This window comes from Macaca thibetana, chromosome X (assembly GCF_024542745.1).
Source record: "Macaca thibetana thibetana isolate TM-01 chromosome X, ASM2454274v1, whole genome shotgun sequence".
Taxonomy (NCBI): Eukaryota; Metazoa; Chordata; class Mammalia; order Primates; family Cercopithecidae; genus Macaca; species Macaca thibetana.
In genome coordinates, this window is record NC_065598.1 from 106,662,415 (window position 1) to 106,681,507 (window position 19,093).

The following is a 19,093-nucleotide window of genomic DNA, read 5'->3' on the forward strand; positions in this document are numbered from 1 at the left end:
TCCACCCGCCTGGGCTTCCCAAAGTGCTGGGATTATAGGCGTGAGCCACCGCGTCTGGTCATCTGTAGCTCTTTTGTACGACTTTTACTAAAAGGACCTGGGCAGATATATTAGTTCACTCTTGTTCTTGGAACCTATTTTGTTGGCATTATGGAGAAATTATTGCTGGATGTTATACAGTGTAGAGAAAATTGAATAAAAGCTCACTGGGAATGGTCACGATCTATTTTGGTCATTTAAGTATGTGAGGATATATTTATCTTTATAAAAATAAATTTGAAAGTAGAAAGAAAAAGTTACTCATAATACTACTAGTTTAACCCAACTATTACAATTTTATGTCCTCTTCTGATCGTTTTCTGTAGGCATATTTTACATCATTACAATTTGAATGTCCTTGTTGTTTTGTATTATTTGACTTTTTATGGCAGCTTACTGTCTCCTTGCTGGAATTCACCATAATTTACATAACCTAGCCAAATCATGGAGAGTATGGATTTTGGAGTAGCAAGAGATTATTTTTGGAGTTAGATTTTAGAAAGCTTTGGACATCTGCAAAAATTTGAACCGAATCCTAAAGACAAGAGAAAGCTTTGAAGGTTTAAGGGAAAGGATGGACAGAGAGAATCACATTTAAACTCCATTTGAAGTAGAGTTATTTTTATTTTTTGTATAATTCCGTGCTTTTTGGAATGTGTGTACTTCGTATGCAAAAAAGTAGTTTCCCGATCTAGATTGCCATCTCTTTGAATTCCACTGCCACATCTGCCTCTCTTAGTTTTCTGTGTATTTTAGAGATTCCATCAGTTTAACCTGCCTGGCTGACAGGTGGTGTCCCAAATCGAAACAATTTTTTCCCCCGAATAAAGCGTGCCCGTGTAGCTGGACAGATTTCGTCCCCCGAAAATTCATCTGAAATCTCAATTTTCCTGAGGGGAGCAATTAAGGAAGATAAATGAACTCTCCCCTCCTCTCCATCCTGTCAGGTGCCCCTCTTTTTGGATGGCCCCACCTCTGTCTAGACAACCCTGACAGTGTAGAAGTTTCCATCTCCTCTCCCTTTCCCTCTCCATGTTCCCTCCCCTTCAGTTTTTTCCCCCTCCCAGGCGCTTCCTGCCTGGAAACAAAAGATTGGTCCCCAGTAGCCCACTCAGGGCGATTTTAGTTTTATGCTCACCATCTGATTGGCCTAGGTAAGGTGCAGAGCTCGGGTGACGTCATAGCAGAGAACGGCTAGGGAGCGGTTGCCGAGCAGGGGCTCTACCGCGGGCGGGCAGCTGTGCCAGCTAACCGTCTGGGATCTCGCACTGGGGGCTGCAGTTTTTCCCCGCCTCGAGCCAGTGTGCGGGGGCGGGAGAAGAGCCAGGGGGAGCGGGCTGGGCCCGGGGCTGCGGCTTCGGCCGCGGGGCTGCGGCTCCCCAGCCCCGCCAGCTGGAGCTCTCGGAGGTAGAGGAAAGGTCTTGACTCGGTGGCTGGATCCGTGGCAGGTAAATCCCGCGACTAACTGCACCCGGGCTAGCGCGGGGGAGGGGGTGGCTGTTGGATGGTGCTTTAAGGCTGCTGGGCAGATGTTCTGCCTTTCCGGACCCCCCTCTTGTCCTGTTTGTGCCCCAGCCTCGAGTCTCCTACGTGGCTCCCCGGAGCCCTGAGACCAAGCGAGCAGTTTGCTTGATCCCGGTTCGCGGACAAGTGGGTGTGTCAGGGCCGTTCCCAGAGGGCCGGGGCTCCTTCGCTTGGTCAAACCCTAGACTCGTTTACTGGGGCCTGGGCCACTTGAGGCAAAACCCGCCTTGAAAGCTACGTCAGCCTGTAAGTCTTCCCTTTCGCCCCCCGCCCCCCTACCCAGCCCCGGTAGCTGTGACAGCAGTTCCCTAGAGAAGGGGAGGGGGTGTGGCCATGGTCTGGCCAAGTCCAGGGCAGAACCCCCCGCCCCCTACACACACACACACACACACACACACACACACACACACACACACACACGAGAAAAGAGAAAAAGTGACGATTTTCTTAAATGGGTGCCTTACCCTCTTTCTTTTATTTTTGTTTATCGCCCTCCCCTTTTTTGGTGGGGAGATGGTAATAACAGGGGGACTCTTTTCTTCTCCTGTGGGGATTGGAATGATGCAATAACGTCCCCAGAAAGCTCGGGGTCCCTGGATTGGCCCTGTCTTTGTCTGGGGAGCAGTGTCATTGGGTCCACTGCCTCTCCTTCTCCCCTCTTCCCCTTAGCTCGCTGGGGGACATTGCCCTCAGTTTGTGAACTGGCTCTGGCAAGATTATTGCCGCACTTTTGCGTGAACCGAACATTTTAGATTCTTGCTCTGGCAAGTTTCCCTTCCCTAGGTGGTGGTTAAGGGGTGGGGTGGGGTGGGGGATGGTGGGAAGAGGGGGATTCAGGCAAGGAGAGAGATAGAGGCCCCACTTGTTTTTTTTTTTTTTTTTTTTTTGGTCCCACCTTTCAGAATCCCGTTCCAGATTCTAGACTTGAGGGTTCTGGGCCGTCGGTCTGTAGAAGCGAAGGAGAGAAGGGTGAGTGGCTTGGCTTTGGGAAGCATGATGGGGGCGGTTGCAGTGCTATTTTTAAAAAACGGCTTTCAGCAGGGAAGCCTTTAGCCATGTTAGTCTTGCTCCCCTCATGGTTTTGCAGACTCAAATCCAGGCCAAGTGTATGGCTGTCTGAGGTATTGGAACAGAAGGAGGTCCATTCCTGTTGGTGACAACACCGTGGCCCTGTTCTGGGATGAGCGAGGTGTAAAGGTCAGTGCGGTTTTCACTGGGCCATTTGCAAAATTTTAATTGGACAAGATCTGTGATTTGGTACTTGAGGCCTCCAATCAGGGGCAACTTTGGGCAAAGAGGCTTGATATGGTAATGAATGACTAACAGGCGGGGGCTTGGAGAGAGAGCCATTTGTAAGCCTCTGTTTCTGGATACAAGTGTCATATCCCCCAGCTCATGCAACAAGCAAAACGGGAAGAGACTAGGAGGTAGCCTGGTCAAGAGCTGACAGCCGAGAATCCTGAGGTCAGAGAGACCTTAGAATGTCAAGGAGCTGACCCTGCAAGCCTCCGGACAGCCACGTGGGCCTTGTAGGAGAGACCTGACAGGAAAAGGAGGTTCACATGCAATAGGGTTATAAGCTAGGGGACACAGGACCCTAGGGATATTCTGACTAGTTAACGATTCCCACAGGTTGTAGATTTTCCTGGTCAGAGGTGGAAATGGTATATAGAGCAAACAAGTTTGCTGAGGTCTTGGGAGAGGGTGAGTAGTGGACATACCAGGTGAGGGAAACGAGAAATAAAAAGAACTGCAGGGATGGGGAGGTGCTGACATCAGAGACTTTGCTATTTGTGTTCAGAGACTAAGCTACTAAATTAAGGTTAAAGAATGTGGCCAAGGCAAAAAAAAAAAAAAGAAAAGAAAAATCAGATCTACAGATCAGATGGAGTAGGCAGGAAGGCAGGAGCAAACTAGAAAGAGAGAAGAAAAGTCATGGCCTTACCAAGAACCCAAAAGCCCTGAATTCTCTGGTGGGATAGGAAACTTTGGTGGCTGAGGCAGCTGCAGCTCAGCCAAGAATTAGAAGGATGATTCTAGATATTTAAAATCAACAGCATCCCCACCCATGCAACTCACCGTCAGGAACCAGTAGCTTTAACCAAGAGAACAAGAAACTCAATGAGCAGCAGCCTCAACAACTGGCTCTTTCTTCCTGGGTAAGGAGAGGGGAGTGGGGAAGGACAGTGTCCCAAAGGGAAGTGGAGGCGCTATCAATCTGGCCTAGACAGGTAGGTTGACTGCTTTTACATGGGTGGGTTGGGGCCTGGTCTGGGACCCTTGCTCAAAAAAAAAAAAAAAAAAAAAAAAAAAAAAAAAAAAAAAAAAAAAAAAAAAAGCCCTCCCTCTCAGGATCCCTGGGGACCCTGTGCGCGCAGGGAACTGTATAAAACCTTTACTTTGGAAGGTAAGTGCAGCAGTCTAGGCATCTGGGGCATAACTTAAGCCTCCGCTACGCGTCCCCCACCCCCACCCCCACCTGCCGGGGTCTAGGCGTTTCCCTCTGCAGGGCCTGGGGTGGACTCGTCTGCCAACTCGGCACTACACAGCTTCTCCAGCAGGGGGCGGAAAAGGGCCTGCAGCGACGCGCAGAACCCGAATCCTCCATTTCAGGTGTGATGCTTAAGCCTCGGATCAACTAACAGCCACACATTTAAAATCTCATTTAGGGTTACCGGAGGACCAAATGAACCTCCGGGTCTGGCAGTCTGTTGCCATTTCCTCCCAAATATGCGTCGCCTCCTACCGCACTCCGTGGCTTTGGAAGGCATTTGCATTTACATGTGCTGTAATTATTTGAGTCACTAATACACACAGCCTAACCAGGAGTTTAATTGGAAATGTTAATCAATGCAATAGATCTGTGTCTGAGTTCCACATTTGGTCAATTATCTGCAGGTTGGAGCAATCTGTGCTAAACCCAGGGGATGCAATGAGGAGCAAAACCGTGCAGCTACAGCTGGGTCTGAGTCTGGGAAACATAATGGGGAGATGGACTTTGAAAACTGGAAAGAGAGTAACAATTTACTGGTGGGAAGAGGAAATCATTAGAAAGGTGTGGTCACAGAGAGGCCTGATTGCTGAGATGGAATAGGATGGCCTTGGAACCCACATGGTGGAGAGGGAGGCCAGAGTTTTTCTTTGAGGTTGGAAGGGGCTGAATTTGGAGAGTGAAGATTTTTAGGGGCCAAAGGACCAGGAACTGGGGTGGAATGAACCCTGGGAGTCAGAAGTCAAGTGTTCTGGAGGGGTAGGGTCTGGTCTGGGACTCCCAAACACACTGTCCCAGACAGTGACAGTTTGGGACCCCGGTTGTGTTTAGGGGTTCCAGACAGTGTGTTTGCCCCTCTCTAGGCCTCAGTTTCCTTGTCTTTCAAACGATGAAGTTGGCAGTAGTTGTTCTATATGGTGGTCCATTTATTCTTGGTAATGAAGACAGGTCCACTAAAGTATAGCCCTCTTCTTTCCCTGTCAGAAAAATTACCCCTTCTTTTTTGTATGCCCTCCAGTTTTGGGGAAAACAATACAAAACAACCCACAACCACGTATATTTCATCTCTTTCAACAGTGTGGCTTTACTTTTACTTCAGATGAATGGGGAACAGGAGGGAAAAGAGAAGTCCAAGTTAATAATCTGCTAGGGACCCTATAACCAAGCCCCTGAAAGGTTCTGTGCGGGGGGGTCTCACAGACCTGAGGGGATGGGTGGGTGGCATATATTCACTAGTGGCCCTTACTCCCTAACTCAATCTCAAAACAGAAAGTCTTGGTATGAAGGTGAAGGAAAGGCCTGGCTTAGGTCATATATCCTTTTCCTTCTTATATCTCCCTCTGAGCCCCAGGCACTTTGTGGAATTCAGCACCTTAAAAGAAACACTATCCTTAACAATCAGCACAATAGTGCCCTCTAGTGACCTCAATGGGAACAATTTTAAGATCTCCCCCTGCATCTCAGGGCCCAACCTGATCGCCAGTGCCCTTGTGCAGTGGTTACTCCCTGTGGAGAAGGCTCCCAGTGCTTCCAACCAGCCTGACAGAGAAACTCAGCCAGCCACCATTTCCTGCAAGTCCTTCTCCTTGCATATACGGATGGGGCTGGGGGTTTACAGAGGGAGTCAGCTCCCCATAACTTCCTCCCCAGTGCTGTTTCCTTTGGGCCTGAAAAAGGTTCTAAACCTCCTTTCCTAGACATCTTCCGTGCTGAGCAAGACACTTGGCACGGGAAGGCTCTATGGTAGAGAGAGTAGTTGTCCGTAGCTTCCACCTACCCCCACCACCAAGATGGCAGCCCTAGTCCCCAGACAGGGATTCTGGCAGGAAGTTGGAATGCAGCAAGGTGGCTGGGAGTGGAGTTGGGTTGGTGATGGGTGTTGGGTACGTGCAAGATGCGTGCACTGATTTCTACCTTAGTCTCCAACAGGAGGCTGAGTCATAGGTACATAACAAGGCGATATAGACATACAACATGATAGAGGCACACAATGCCCACAACACTATGCAGACACACAGCATGGCATAGAGATATGACACAATACGAATTAGACACATTGCACATACACAAAGGATAGAAGAGATGCAATTCACATGCAACACAGTACAGACACATAGCACTCACACAGTAGCTTATTGACATGATCGTGTATACAACGTGCTAGTAACAGGACACTGTACACACACACAGTATTATGCAGACTCAATACATACATATCATGGTAGATATGACACAGCACACATATACAGACATACAACATGGTACAGGGAACTGCACAGATATACATGACCAAGTATGCACATGTGCTCACACATCTCCCCTTGCCCTACTCTCAACACAACACACCCCCAGGCAGGTGAGAGGAGTGTGGCTACCAGGTGGAATACCGTGTCCTGTCAGTTGATTCTTCACTGACTCGAGCAAGTGGTGAAATAAAGGCAGGCCACCATGGAGTTAAAAAGTGGTGCTACAATTGGGGCTGGGGAGAGGTGGAGGTAGGCTTCAGGAAAGCTCTTGATCTTGCTCAAAAACATGGAGATTCTTGGTAGTACAGGTTGGGGGTGTGTCCTCCTCCTCTTACATCCTCTAGTATTGTTTCCCACCCCAATGGGTGGATGCTGCCTCTGCTGTCAGCCCTCATCCCCAGAGATGGGCAGGGGGCTTCTTGAGGCCATTCTTCCTGTGCCCTCCTTGAGCCCTACCTCTCTCTGGAGCTTTGGTAGCTCGCACTCCTCTCCCCCTCACCCCACTCTCTTGCAGGGTGAGATCTTGCAGGGTGAGCTCACGTAGGGAGGGAGGGGGCAAATACACCATTCAGTGGTGCAGTGGGTGGGATTTGGAAAGGCTGCTTGGAGTGTGCGTGTGGGAAGCACACATGGAATGCCAGGGATGCTGGGGGACAGATATGCTCTGGAGTCTTGCCCAAGAGCAAGAGGCAGACCCAGAGTATGGCTTGGACTTTTTTTTTCCAGAAGGGGGAATTGGAGATCATGGGGCTTTTCTTGGCTCCCTAAGGCTTCAATTTTGCAATCTTCGTGTTTAGATAACCATCTAGTCATCTCTTTGGATTAGGACCCTGTTCATTCTGGTCTCTAATAAATAGGTGCTAGCCTGAATCATGCCTCCTTTAGTATCAGCATGTAGTTTCTGCTTTTCTTTGAGGACAAACACCACTGGGGGAAGGGGAAAGGAAAGCAGAGTAGGAAGGATTGCAGAGCTTGAGGTTCTATAGAGAAGATCAGCCTCTCCCTTGAGAGGCTCAAATGATTGTGGGAAAAGGCAGAAAGGGAGGGTTCAAAGAGACTCAGTCTCCTTCATGGTTAGACATGGAAACCTCTGTGGGAAAAATAGAGTAAATTATCACCAAACAACAACAGTAAACAGTGTATATTCACCCTAAGAAACCTGGGGAGGACAGTGGAAGACTTACCTGGTGGAGATAGGAGAAGGTAGAGGGGAGCTCCAATTAGGATCAGAGGCTGTGGCCTTTAGCACCTGTGAGATGGTAGCAAATTAGGAGACCTCAGAATATTGTTGCCTGGCAGACAGACTTTTTTTTACCCTTCCCCAGTGAAAGGTTAGTGAAAAGGGGAATGGAAATGGAGGTGGAGACTTAGAGTTGAGGGATGAACTGAACTGAACTGAACTGAACTGAATTCAGTGCCACAACATCAGGAAGCTTACATATTCATGGAGCCAACTTGCATTGGCCATTGTCTCTGTTTCCTTTTGTCCACTGGGCTCTACCACCTCCTGTGATTATACATATTGCTCCATAATTATGCAAATTATGTAAATATTTCACATCTGTTTTATTTGATTTAGTTCTCCCAACACTTATCCAAGGCAACTAAGGCAGGCCTTTTCACTTGATACCAAGCAGGCCCAGAATGATGAGGTGACTAACAGCAATTCTCAGCTTGTAACTCCCATCTCCTGACTCCCACTTCTGTGCCCTTTCTGTAATCCTATGTGACAATGCCTTTTTACACTTCTTAGCGCTCTAATTTTCTAGCTTTCTTAAGGGATTTTCTGAAATTCACCAGAGAGATTGAGAAAGAGAGAGAGAGACAGAGACAGAGAGAGAGAGAGAGAGAGAGAGAGTGTGTGTGTGTGTGTGTGTGTGTGTGTGTGAGTGATGTTTGGTGGGGGTTGGATGAGGGAGCAGTAGCAGTTGGGGAAAGAGGTTCCCTCTCCCCTACAATGCTTCTCTCGGCAGGTTTCCCCCAAGAAAGAGCAGCTGAGTCCTTGCATCTTGTGGCAGCTGGTGTGCCCAGCACTGAGTCTGTAGGAGCTGAAGCCAGCCCGGACCCTTCTCATGGGCAGTGCCCACCTGTGCTGAAGTCCTGCAGCCGTGGCGGTGTGAGGTGAGTAATGGAGTCCAGGGCAGGGAGTTAGGGATCTCCAAATCCAGGCAAATGCTGCTTTTCCACCAGATCTCCCAATATCAAAGACTCTGCCTGGACCTCGTGAGCTAGGCTTCAGGGCATGACCCCTATGTTCTGGCGAATTTTGCCCAGTACAGCTACCTTTAGTCTCTTGCCTCCCTCCCATCTCTAATATGGGAATGACAGCCTTGACCTACATTTTGGGGTGAGGAGGAGAAACAACATAACAATCATTGCCAAGTCCTTTGCAGATGTCAAGCACCATCTAAGAGCTTCAGTGTAACACAGACATGCTTCCCATCAAGCTGTCATTTCCTTTTCTCCTTTCCTGGTGCCTGGGTGGCTTTTTAGCCACATGCTGCAAATTTGCCAATAAGTTCCTATGATTTCTACTGCCCCCTGAACTTAATTTTACCTTCCTATTTGAAGTGTACCCCCACCCCTTGCATCCCTGCTTCTGGGCCTGTCAGGCTTAGTTTAAACCTTCCCGAACCTTCCCTCTACTTTCCCACCCAACCAGGATGCACTTCCTCCACCAGGTCTCCAACAGCATTTGAGTCTGTAGTGTGCAGTGTAGCACTTGCTGCCCTACTGCCTTCAATAATTCTTGCATGGTTTCTGGAGTATTCATCTTACCAAGAAAACTAGATTGTAAGCTCTTCAAGGGCAGGGACTAGATCTTACAGATCTCTAGACTCCCTTAAAAGGGCTCAACAGTTCCCCAGCAGCCCAGCAGATTTGCAAGTTGGGCGTCTCTCTCTTCCTCTGCATTTCTTTCCGGTTTCATGGCCTGTCTCTCTGATCATCTATCTGTCTCTTTGTCTGCCTTTCAGGCAGGCATTATAACTTCTTCTGTCAGCTTCTCCATCTGGCCTCTGTTGCTATTCCCTGCAGTCCAGCTACCTGCTTGTAGCTTGCTGTCCCTCCGTCTGGTCTTCTGTCTATCAGTTGCTGAGGCATCTCTCCTACTACCCAAATCAAAAAAACAAGTAACCAAATGTTTTTAAAAAAACAACCAGAAAAACAAACTAAAAAAACAAGTAAGGAATAAGCAATGTAGTTCCCTTTCACACTGAACATACAATGGGCCTACAGACAAGGTAAAACTGCAGCTCAGTGGCAGGTGTTTCTGTGATGCCTTCTTATGAAAGGGAAGCTCCAGAGTTTCAGCCATGGAATTGAAGGTATGAAATTACAGCCTTGTTGATACTGATGCATTCAACTTTCTAGCGATGTTCTGGTAGGGGATCCTCTTTAGACCTTGACGGACAGAAGGTAACTAGGACTGACTAAAATGAGAAGCCCCTGAATTGCTCTTTGGTATTCTGTGACAGATGCAATAATAACTTGTATTTATTGTCTACTGTTGCCAGCTCTGTGCTAGGTACTTTACTGGCATAATACCATTTGCTCCTATGGTAATCTTGCAAAGTAGGTTTTTTTGTTTTTTGTTTTTTTTTCTAATAGTTATTGCTGTTTCTGATTATACAAGTGATACTAACTGAAGTTAGGTATTATCATCATCACTGTATTACCAAGGAGGAGAAAGAGGTTGAGAGAAGCTAAGTAACTTGCCTGTAACAGAAGACATGCTGTGGCTTTGGGAAGAAAGAGACTTCCTGGAGACAGTTACCCAGCATCCAGTTATTTTGGTATCTTTAGTTCATGCACACACACATACATACTCTCACAAGCACATTCTTGTACTCTTGTACATTCACACAGTCACATTATCCCCTGGGCTCACTCACTTTTCATACTGGAGTCATTCAAAATGATGATCACTCTTACCCCCTCACCCTCACACACAATCATATTTACATACATGCTACATTCAGGTACATTCATGCTGCCACAAACTCACATTCATATATTCACATTTTCATATTGATGCACACAACACACCATACACCCCACCCTCGTGTTCACAGCCACTCACACCTTTATGCTATTAATATTACATTCTTACACACTCACAGTCATACACTTTCACACTTTTATTCACACAGAGGATACAATCACCTTTGCCTGCCCAAATTCCTATATAGTCATATATACTCTATATGCAAATAATACATTGACATTCCCCCTGCACACACTCCAACTGTTTCTTATACTCACAGCCCTTCATATACTCAATTTCATACACTCTAGTGTACTTGCATTGATATCATCACTGTTTCTTTCTCATAGTCACAAACTCATCACAGGGACACAAACATGCATACATGCTCATATATCCACGTTTATATTTTCTCACACCATAAGCACCATCTCACCCACTCGCACTTTTACACTTAGAGTTACACACTCTTGCATTCATATACACAGAGCTAAAACAATGTCCCTACTCCTGACACATTCACACATAATCATATTCATACATAGAAACACACATTTTGACACAAATTCACACTCACGCTCACTTTCTTCACACTGAGACATCATCACACTCTATACCAAACTTGTAGGCACGTACTCTAAAATACAACCATACACACATATTTTTCTAAACTCAGCCATTTTCACTGACAACCATCACTCTACCCTCTCAAACTCAAGCACAATCACTTACACACACAGGTATATTCACGTTGACTGACACATACATAGGTTCATTCACATTCAGTACTCATACAAATTCACATAAACATACATACTGCACATGTACTTAACACTCACTTATTCACTCACTTTCACATTCAGAACTGCACACTCAAAATTATACATTTCCTTATTCTCACAGACACACAAGCACTCCTCCACATTCGTGTACATGCACATGTGTACCCTCTCACAAACCATCCCCCACTCATACATCACATCTTTTCACACTGGCACAATCACACTTACTGCACACTCACATTCTTATACATTCCCACTCTTCTACTCTCATACTGACACACCCTCACATTGCTACACACATTTGCACCAGTGAACATATAATGACATGCACAGTCACTGACTCGCATTCACACTAGCACATACCACACTGACATACACAGTTCACATTGCAATAGTCAGTTGACTGTGCTTCACACAGGAAATTACTGATACCATATGACAACATAGACTCACACTCACACTTGCCATGCCACATTCTCACTTACATTGATACACTTACACTGACACACGTGTTCAGGAAGTCATACACTCTCCTGTAATCCGCCATGTACTCTGACTCAGACTGTCACACGAACACGTTGACACTGAACTACCACTGAGATAATCACATTGACCCACATGTATTCACATTGATTCACACATACTGCTAGTGACCCACACTCTCACTCACTCATACATACGTTCCCAAACTCTTACATGTCCCCCTCCATACCAGTAACCCTGCATTTATATACTTTCTCACTGACACACACACACTTCGATACATCTAATTGCAAGAAATAGTTTATATTCACAGTTGTCACTCTCTTTTTTCTTCGTTTGCCGCTAGTGCTCTCCTTACCCCTGCTGAAAGTTTATGTTGGCAACCAATCGCCAGAGGAAAAATGTTGGTCTCATCCAGGAGGTCAATGAGAAATAGATCCTTTCAGAGCAGAAAAGAGTAGAATTTATGTCTAGGATTAAAAAAGAAAAGGCTCAAACCCATAATCAAGTTTTTCTTATCCTTTCCCCATACTTTTTCTTTTTTCAGAAATCATCTCTAATACAGCCTTAGCCAGTCCTGTGCAACACAGGTTGGAGTTTAGATGGTGTGTTTATTTTCTGGAAGCTTATGGCTTAACTTGCTACCTCATTTCTTTCCTATGGTGAAAGGAAGGTGAAGGATGTGTTTCTTTATGTGCTCCTAATGGTTTCTTATGCAAAAGTGCATGTCTCTGGTTTTATATTTATGATCTGAAATTGCCTGCTGATTACACACATGGAAAGGGCAGGCCTGCTTCCACCAGGCACCTCTAATCTAGCCAGGTATGCTTAATACCCTGTTAACCCTGGAACATGGCACTCAAGGAAAGGAAAAAAAGGTTAATGAACTAGCTGGATGATAAGGTAAATTTGTACTGTAAGTGTTCGTGTGCGATAGTAGACCCCACTGAAATTTCAACAGCTGTTACAAGTTACAAGAGGAGATTTTTCAGTAGGCGTGGATAAAGATAAGCTGAAGGAAGTTTCTTACACTTCAGAAAGACTGTAGATTTCCCTGCAAGTGGATGAAAAGAAGCACAAACCCAGGAGTGAACTAATGGATCAGGAGCCTGTGCAAGAGTCATGTGCCACCAGAGGTTTGAAAATACAAGAGCATCTTGCAGGAGTATCTCTAGTACATGGTTTCTCCTGCTGGAGTGGCCCTGGAACAAAAAATGAGTTCAGAATATGCCCAAGCTGCCATTTGGTATGGGTTCTAACATGCCTTAGGGAAGACTTTATTCTCTGGAATATAACCCGACTCCCTGCCATTAGATTGAGAACTTCTTTGATAGCAAGAACTATATTATCTTACTCATTTTGGATTCTTGATGCCTAGCGCAATGCTAGGTCCAGAAAAGCTACTTGTGAAACTCAATTAAGAACCTAAAGGGGATACCTTAGCAGCAACATGTTATCAGTACAGACCCAGTGTCTGTCTTCTTTTCTTCCTCAATCCCAGATTTGTAGTGACATTACCAGCTCAGATTGAGGATTGTCTGTGGGCCCCACATAGAGCTAGGTCCAGAGATTCAAATGGGTGAAAGACACACCTATTGCCCTTTAAGGTACTTTCATTTGTGTGGGAAAGGTCAAGTTGCCATGAAACAGTAGTATGAGGCAACAGTCTGGAAGCTTGGGCATGGAGGGATCTTTATCATGAAATCCAGTGGTCTGTAGGCTCCAAAGGCCTTGATGGTTCATAAGTAGTTGGGGACAGCAGTCAGAATTTAGAGAAGTCACTTTCCAAAGTAAACTTCCTCGTAGATAGCTTGCTTAGCACAGGACTGTGCCCTATTCTGTATAACAGAGTACTCTGTTACTGGGCCTAAAGTGGAGTAATACAAGTGATCTGCAGACCTTAGTGAGAATATTGTACTTATTAAGATCTAACCACCACCTCCTCCAAGAGACAGCTTAAGACAGGGGTTCCCAGTCCCTGGACTGCAGACCAGTACTGGTCTGCAGTCTATTAGGAACTGGGCAGCACAACAGGAGGTGAGAGGTGGGTGAGCAAGCATTACTGCCTGAGCTCCACCTCCTGTCAGATCAGCAGTAGCATTAGATTCTTACGGGACCGTGAGCCCTATTGTGAACTGCATATGCAAGGTTGTGTGCTCCTTATGAGAATCTGATGGCTGATGATCTGAGGTGGAACAGTTTCATTCCAAAACCACCCCATTGCCCCATGTCCATGGAAAAATTGTCTTCCACAAAACTGGTACCTGGTGCCAAAAAAGGTTGAGGATTGCTGGCTTAAGAGAAACAGCTGGGCAATTTTACATTTGGAAATTTTTGGCTGTTACATCAAGATTCACCAAAGGTAATTTATATAATTTGCAGGACTGGCTGAATATTAGGAAGAGAAAAATGCACCTGCCTGAATGTGTTTGAATTCAGTGAGAAGCACTGAGAAAATCCATTCCCAAACCCATCGTGCATTTATATGATATTTTATACTTTTCAAAATGTTTAATAACCCATTCGTCCATTTCAATAGAGGTGTTAGGAGCACCAACTCTGGTGTCAGCCAGACCACCATTTGAATCCCAGTTTGGCCACTTCCTAGCTGTGTAACTTTGTTTGAGAAATTATCCCCATTGCTTCTTAGGCCTTTTGGCTAAGATCAAGTGAAGAGAAGTTACTTATCCCCCTTAAGCCTCAGTGTCCTTATGTGTAAAATGGGAGTGACACTAATATCATCTATCTCATGGAGTTGTTAAGAGGATGAAATGAGATAATATATGAAAGTGTTTAGCAAAATGTCTAGCTTATAGTTAATGTTTGACACAGTATAGAGCTTATTATCTTTACCATAGCCCTTTGAGGTAGACACCTTCAAAGGGACAGATCCTTGACATAGTAGAGAAACAGTATGGTTCTTTGCAGCCAAAGATTGATTTTCACAGGACTTGTTGCCTGTTTTCCTTTAAGTCTTTATTTCTGCCTAGCCACAAGCTAGGTGTCAGTGCTCATTCCCACTCATGACGATGAGTGAAAAATAGGACTAGTCCACAGAGTTTCCTCAATTCCTGTTTCTCTTTAGGACGTGTTTATCTTGCAGCAATGTGTCCTGTTCATTTAGCTATCCCCTCTAGTCCTACTTCCCTCTCTTGAAATCAGTAAAGCCATAAGTGATGCCACCTTTATTTGCTGGTACACAGACTTGAGGGGATGGTGAGAAGAAGAGATTCCTAACGTAGGTGGAACCAGCAATTGGTTCTCTTACTATAGGCATTCTTCTGCCCTTGATTCTGATTGTTGAAATGTCTGTTTTGTGGGTGGAAGATCTGCTCATTTTCAGGCTTTGCTCCCAAACACCACAGTGGAAGCACAGTTTACTTATGACAAAGCCCTAAGAACATTCACATTCATGCAAAAGCTGTGAGTAACTGCAGAATTTAATATGAAACTTTCCGTGACTTAGGAAACAGAAATAAGAGCATGGGCATTGATGTCACATAGACATGGGATGGTATAATCTTACTATTACATTTACTAGTTCTGTGACCTTGGTCAAGTGACTTAATGAATGTGCTTCTTCATATGTGGAGTGGAAATACTGTAATAATAACATCTCAGAGGTTATGAAAGTTATGTGAACTTGTACCTAAGTAACTTTTAGCAGAGTGCCTGGGTCATGATAAGATTTCAGCGAATCATAGCGATTTTGTTTATGGCTTGTGAAATCTGTGACGATAAACTGTAAACATCTATTGGTAGAATGTCTTGAATTACCTCAAAGCAGTTCCCAAATGTGGATCATGTGATCCTCACAATCTACTGGTGAGGTGATCACCTTTTCTAGATGAAGAAATAGCTTCAGAGGGGTGAAGAGATGTACCTAATGTCATGCAGCTTGTGAGTAGCAGTGCTAGGCTGAGAAAGCACCAGTCCAGATGATTGAATATTTGCACCTTCACTTGGTAAAGCCTTTGGGGGCTACAGATAGCAAATAAGAGCAATTTGAACTGAACATAATCCTTCTTGTGACAAAAATATCTAAATGTGAGCTACAGTTTATTTACAAACCGAGCCATAGGTGTTTCTCTTTGTATCTTGTGCAATCCCCAGAATGTTGCAAGAGTGAAACAAATGTGACATCATAGCAGTACCTTTCCAAACATAGCTGAGTGATATATGGCCATAGTAGTACCATTCACCACCAAGAGGAAAATCTTTCTTGAGGCATAAATACTGTGTGGTTCTGCTCATGTTGCTTCAGTAACACTAAATGTTCAGAGTCTGGGAATTCTTAAAACATACGGAAACACTTCAACAGACCTGTGACTCCACTTGGCCATTTCTCTTCTGACATAAGAATTACAAGACATCAAGCTTAGTAAACGTTAGGGAGAGGATGGGAGGACAAAAAGATAGCAGCACTTTTGGCCTCTCTCTAACATTTTTCTCATAGCCAAACATTCATCTTGAAGCACTCTTCTCTTAGTTTCTATGACAACATATCAGTTCTCCCACCTCTTTGACCATCTTTCTCGGGGATCATTAGTCGCTCTTCCTCTTCCAACCTCTAAATGTTGGTGTTTCACAGATATCTGATCTAGTCATCTTTCTCATTCTGTATTCTTCGTGAGCAATTGTGCATATTTCCATGCTGATGGCCTCCAAACAAATATCTTCATCCCACATGTCCAGCTCTCCACTGAACAGTTTCATAATGCCAAATGAATGTGTTAGAACCACTGCTACAATTGTATTTGTCTTACTATTGCTATCTCTGTTATGAGGAATAGATATAGCTAGAGATACAGTTTTTCCACCACATGTGAATTGACGTTTCCTTCAATTATTTTATTACTTGCCATGTAGCTTATACTTTTCAAAGACAAGATGCTTAGATATGTGTCTTGCTTCCTACTAGATATTTCTAGTTAAGTTTTTACTGATATTTCTATTGTGTCACTGGCTTTATCCTCTCATCTTTGTATATTGCAGTCTTGGTAGAATTATTATGTTTGTTGGTAAAGTCTGGATAAAAATTTAGATGAATTTTCTAGAAAACTCATTATAAGTGCTGTTCTATTGGCCAAAAATATTATAATAATTGTTATTCTCTTTAGAGTGCAATTATTACAGGTGGTCTAATGGTTGCTAATACAAGGGACTTCGAACATATTCATATTTCTTATCAGCACACTAACTTCATTAGTTGTTTTTCATCCCCATTCTAAGCTATTTGGTTATTTTCATTTCACGAATATGGAAACTGAGGCATGGTTCTGTTTGGAATCCCAAAGGCAAACTAAAGCCTGCAAAAACCATTAGACCTCCCATACTCCTTTGGGCCTTCTGGCATAGAAATATATTTCTACCCTAATTTCCATTTGGGGTCCTGAGAACAGTTAATCCTATCAAGCCTAGCATCTCTACCATCTTTGGCCAATGTCCACTGTAGAGGCCTCTCTTGACATCTCTCTTCTCCTGTCTTCCTATTCCCATGCTGCTTGTGTTTCCTGTCTCCTGACTGATTATCTTAGTGTTGTCACTTTTCAAAATGATTCCCATGTTCCTACCTGGAACATCTGACTCCATAGGAAAAACCTTTTCTGAGTCTTCAACCCTAGACATCTGCTCCATTGTCACCTGAGTAATCGTTCTGAAATTCAGAGTTAATCATGCTATCTCACTACTTGAAACCTCTTCATATACACAAGAGGAGTCCAAACCTTGTAGAAAGGCATATTAAACCCATCTTAATTTGTCTCTATGGATCTTATTTTTTTTCCATTCCTCTTTTTTGTCCCTAATCTCCTTAATACACATTGTTGCTTGTCCTGAAAAATGGTGTGGTTAATTGTTCTTCTTAATTCAACTCAACTGTACGTCCCCTGTGAAGCCTCCTTCATCAGGCTCCTGGGAGTCTCTCTGTCTGTCCTTCTATAGCAACCTTTTCTCATCTTTGCACTGAGATGTCATGGCTGACATCCATTACATGTTAAATCTCTTCAAGGGCAGGGTCAACTTTGTTCATCTCTCACCCTAGAACATGGTAAACTCCTGCTTTCCTTTATACCCTGTTCAAGTGCTATATCCTCTGAACCCTCCGGGCAGCATTAGCTACCCTTCTTCCATTGTCCTTTCAAAGCATCCAGTGCCTACCTTAGCACATAATAGACACTATTTAAATGATGAATAAATGAATACATTTAAGAAGGTTTAATGATTTCTTCAGGATCACAGAAAAATCCAGAAGTAGAGCTAGAGTTAGTCATTCATTCCTTCTGTTAGAAACAATTCTTTTGGGTTTATAAAAAACCTACTAAATAAAAATCAACCCCCCAAATTAAGTCTGCCTAACAACATGCAACTTAGTTCTTAAATGTAGCGTGGAAGGTTTCTTTTTCCTAGTGTTATGTGCCTAGTAAATTTCCCCCAAAGAGATCTGTCCTGCTTATATATGGATACAGTTCTAAAAATGCTTTTAAGTCTTACACATATTATTTTCTTCCAGAGTTTTGAGATCTGTTCTTTTACTTGTACAGCACCAATATTATTCAGTCCAGCAGAAACGGGCCCAAGGCTAAGATATCTAATCTAGCATGCTTGAAGTATTCATTGGTTGAAATATACTGTTGAATAATAATACCTTACGCCAACCTAGTGCTTCCTACCTTTCAAATCCTATTTAATTCCTGCTCATCCTTCCATACCCTGCTCAAGTGCTATATCCTCTGACTCCTCTGGGAATATTAGCTATCCTTCCTGCTCTGTCCTTCCAAAGCGTCTCGTGCCTACCTAGATTGTATCATACTATATTCTTATTGTATATGTGCATGTCTGCCTTCCTCACTAGACTAGAAGCTCTTTGAAGATCGAGATTTGTCTTTATTCTTCTCTCTTTGTATGCTTCCTGTATCTGACATGATACCTGGTACATATGAATGTTGGTGGTGGGAGGATGTAAGGCCAGGCAGCTATGTTCCCTGGAATAATATCAAACACATTCCTTGTGTGTGGTAGTATGATTTCTCATATAGCAATAAGGTGAAGAGAGTCTTGACCTTTTCTGGAGTGCTATAGCTCCTCTTTTTAAAATTTTACTTCTCATTTTGCAATGCACATATCCTTGTTATGTAGTTCTATTTTTATCTGTATATGACATACTTTTTTTTTATTATTATACTTTAAGTTCTAGGGTACATGTGCACAACGTGCAGGTTTGTTACATATGTATACATGTGCCACGTTGGTGTGCTGCACCCATTAACTCGTCATTTACATTAGGTATATCTCCTAATGCTATCCCTCCCCTCTCCTCCCACCCCATGACAGGCCCCAGTGTGTGATGTTCCCCACCCTGTGTCCAAGTGTTCTCATTGTTCAATTCCCACCTATGAGTGAGAACATGCGGTGTTTGGTTTTCTGTCCTTGTGATAGTTTGCTCAGAATGATTGTTTCTAGCTTCATCTATGTCCCCACAAAGGACATGAACTCATCCTTTTTTATGGCTGCATGGTATTCCATGGTGTATATGTTCCACATT

At 44.1% G+C, this 19,093-nt stretch overlaps 1 protein-coding gene across 11 annotated transcripts in view; it reads left to right on the forward strand.

Moving 5' to 3' along the window:
• The window catches only part of PAK3 (p21 (RAC1) activated kinase 3), a 291,282-nt gene that overhangs the window by 158,654 nt on the left and 113,535 nt on the right, over positions 1-19,093 (forward strand). For 3 of the 11 annotated variants that reach the window (XM_050776544.1, XM_050776547.1, XM_050776545.1), the window contains exons 1-4: positions 1,269-1,487; positions 2,466-2,532; positions 2,651-2,760; positions 8,274-8,421. The exons of 4 other annotated variants lie outside the window; for them this stretch is intronic. The gene's annotated coding sequence lies outside the window, so the exon portion shown is untranslated. Of the gene's footprint in view, positions 1-1,262; positions 1,488-2,465; positions 2,533-2,650; positions 2,761-8,273; positions 8,422-19,093 lie in introns of those variants that run through there. 4 more of the 11 variants (XM_050776537.1, XM_050776538.1, XM_050776540.1 and 1 more) reach the window with 4 other exon arrangements.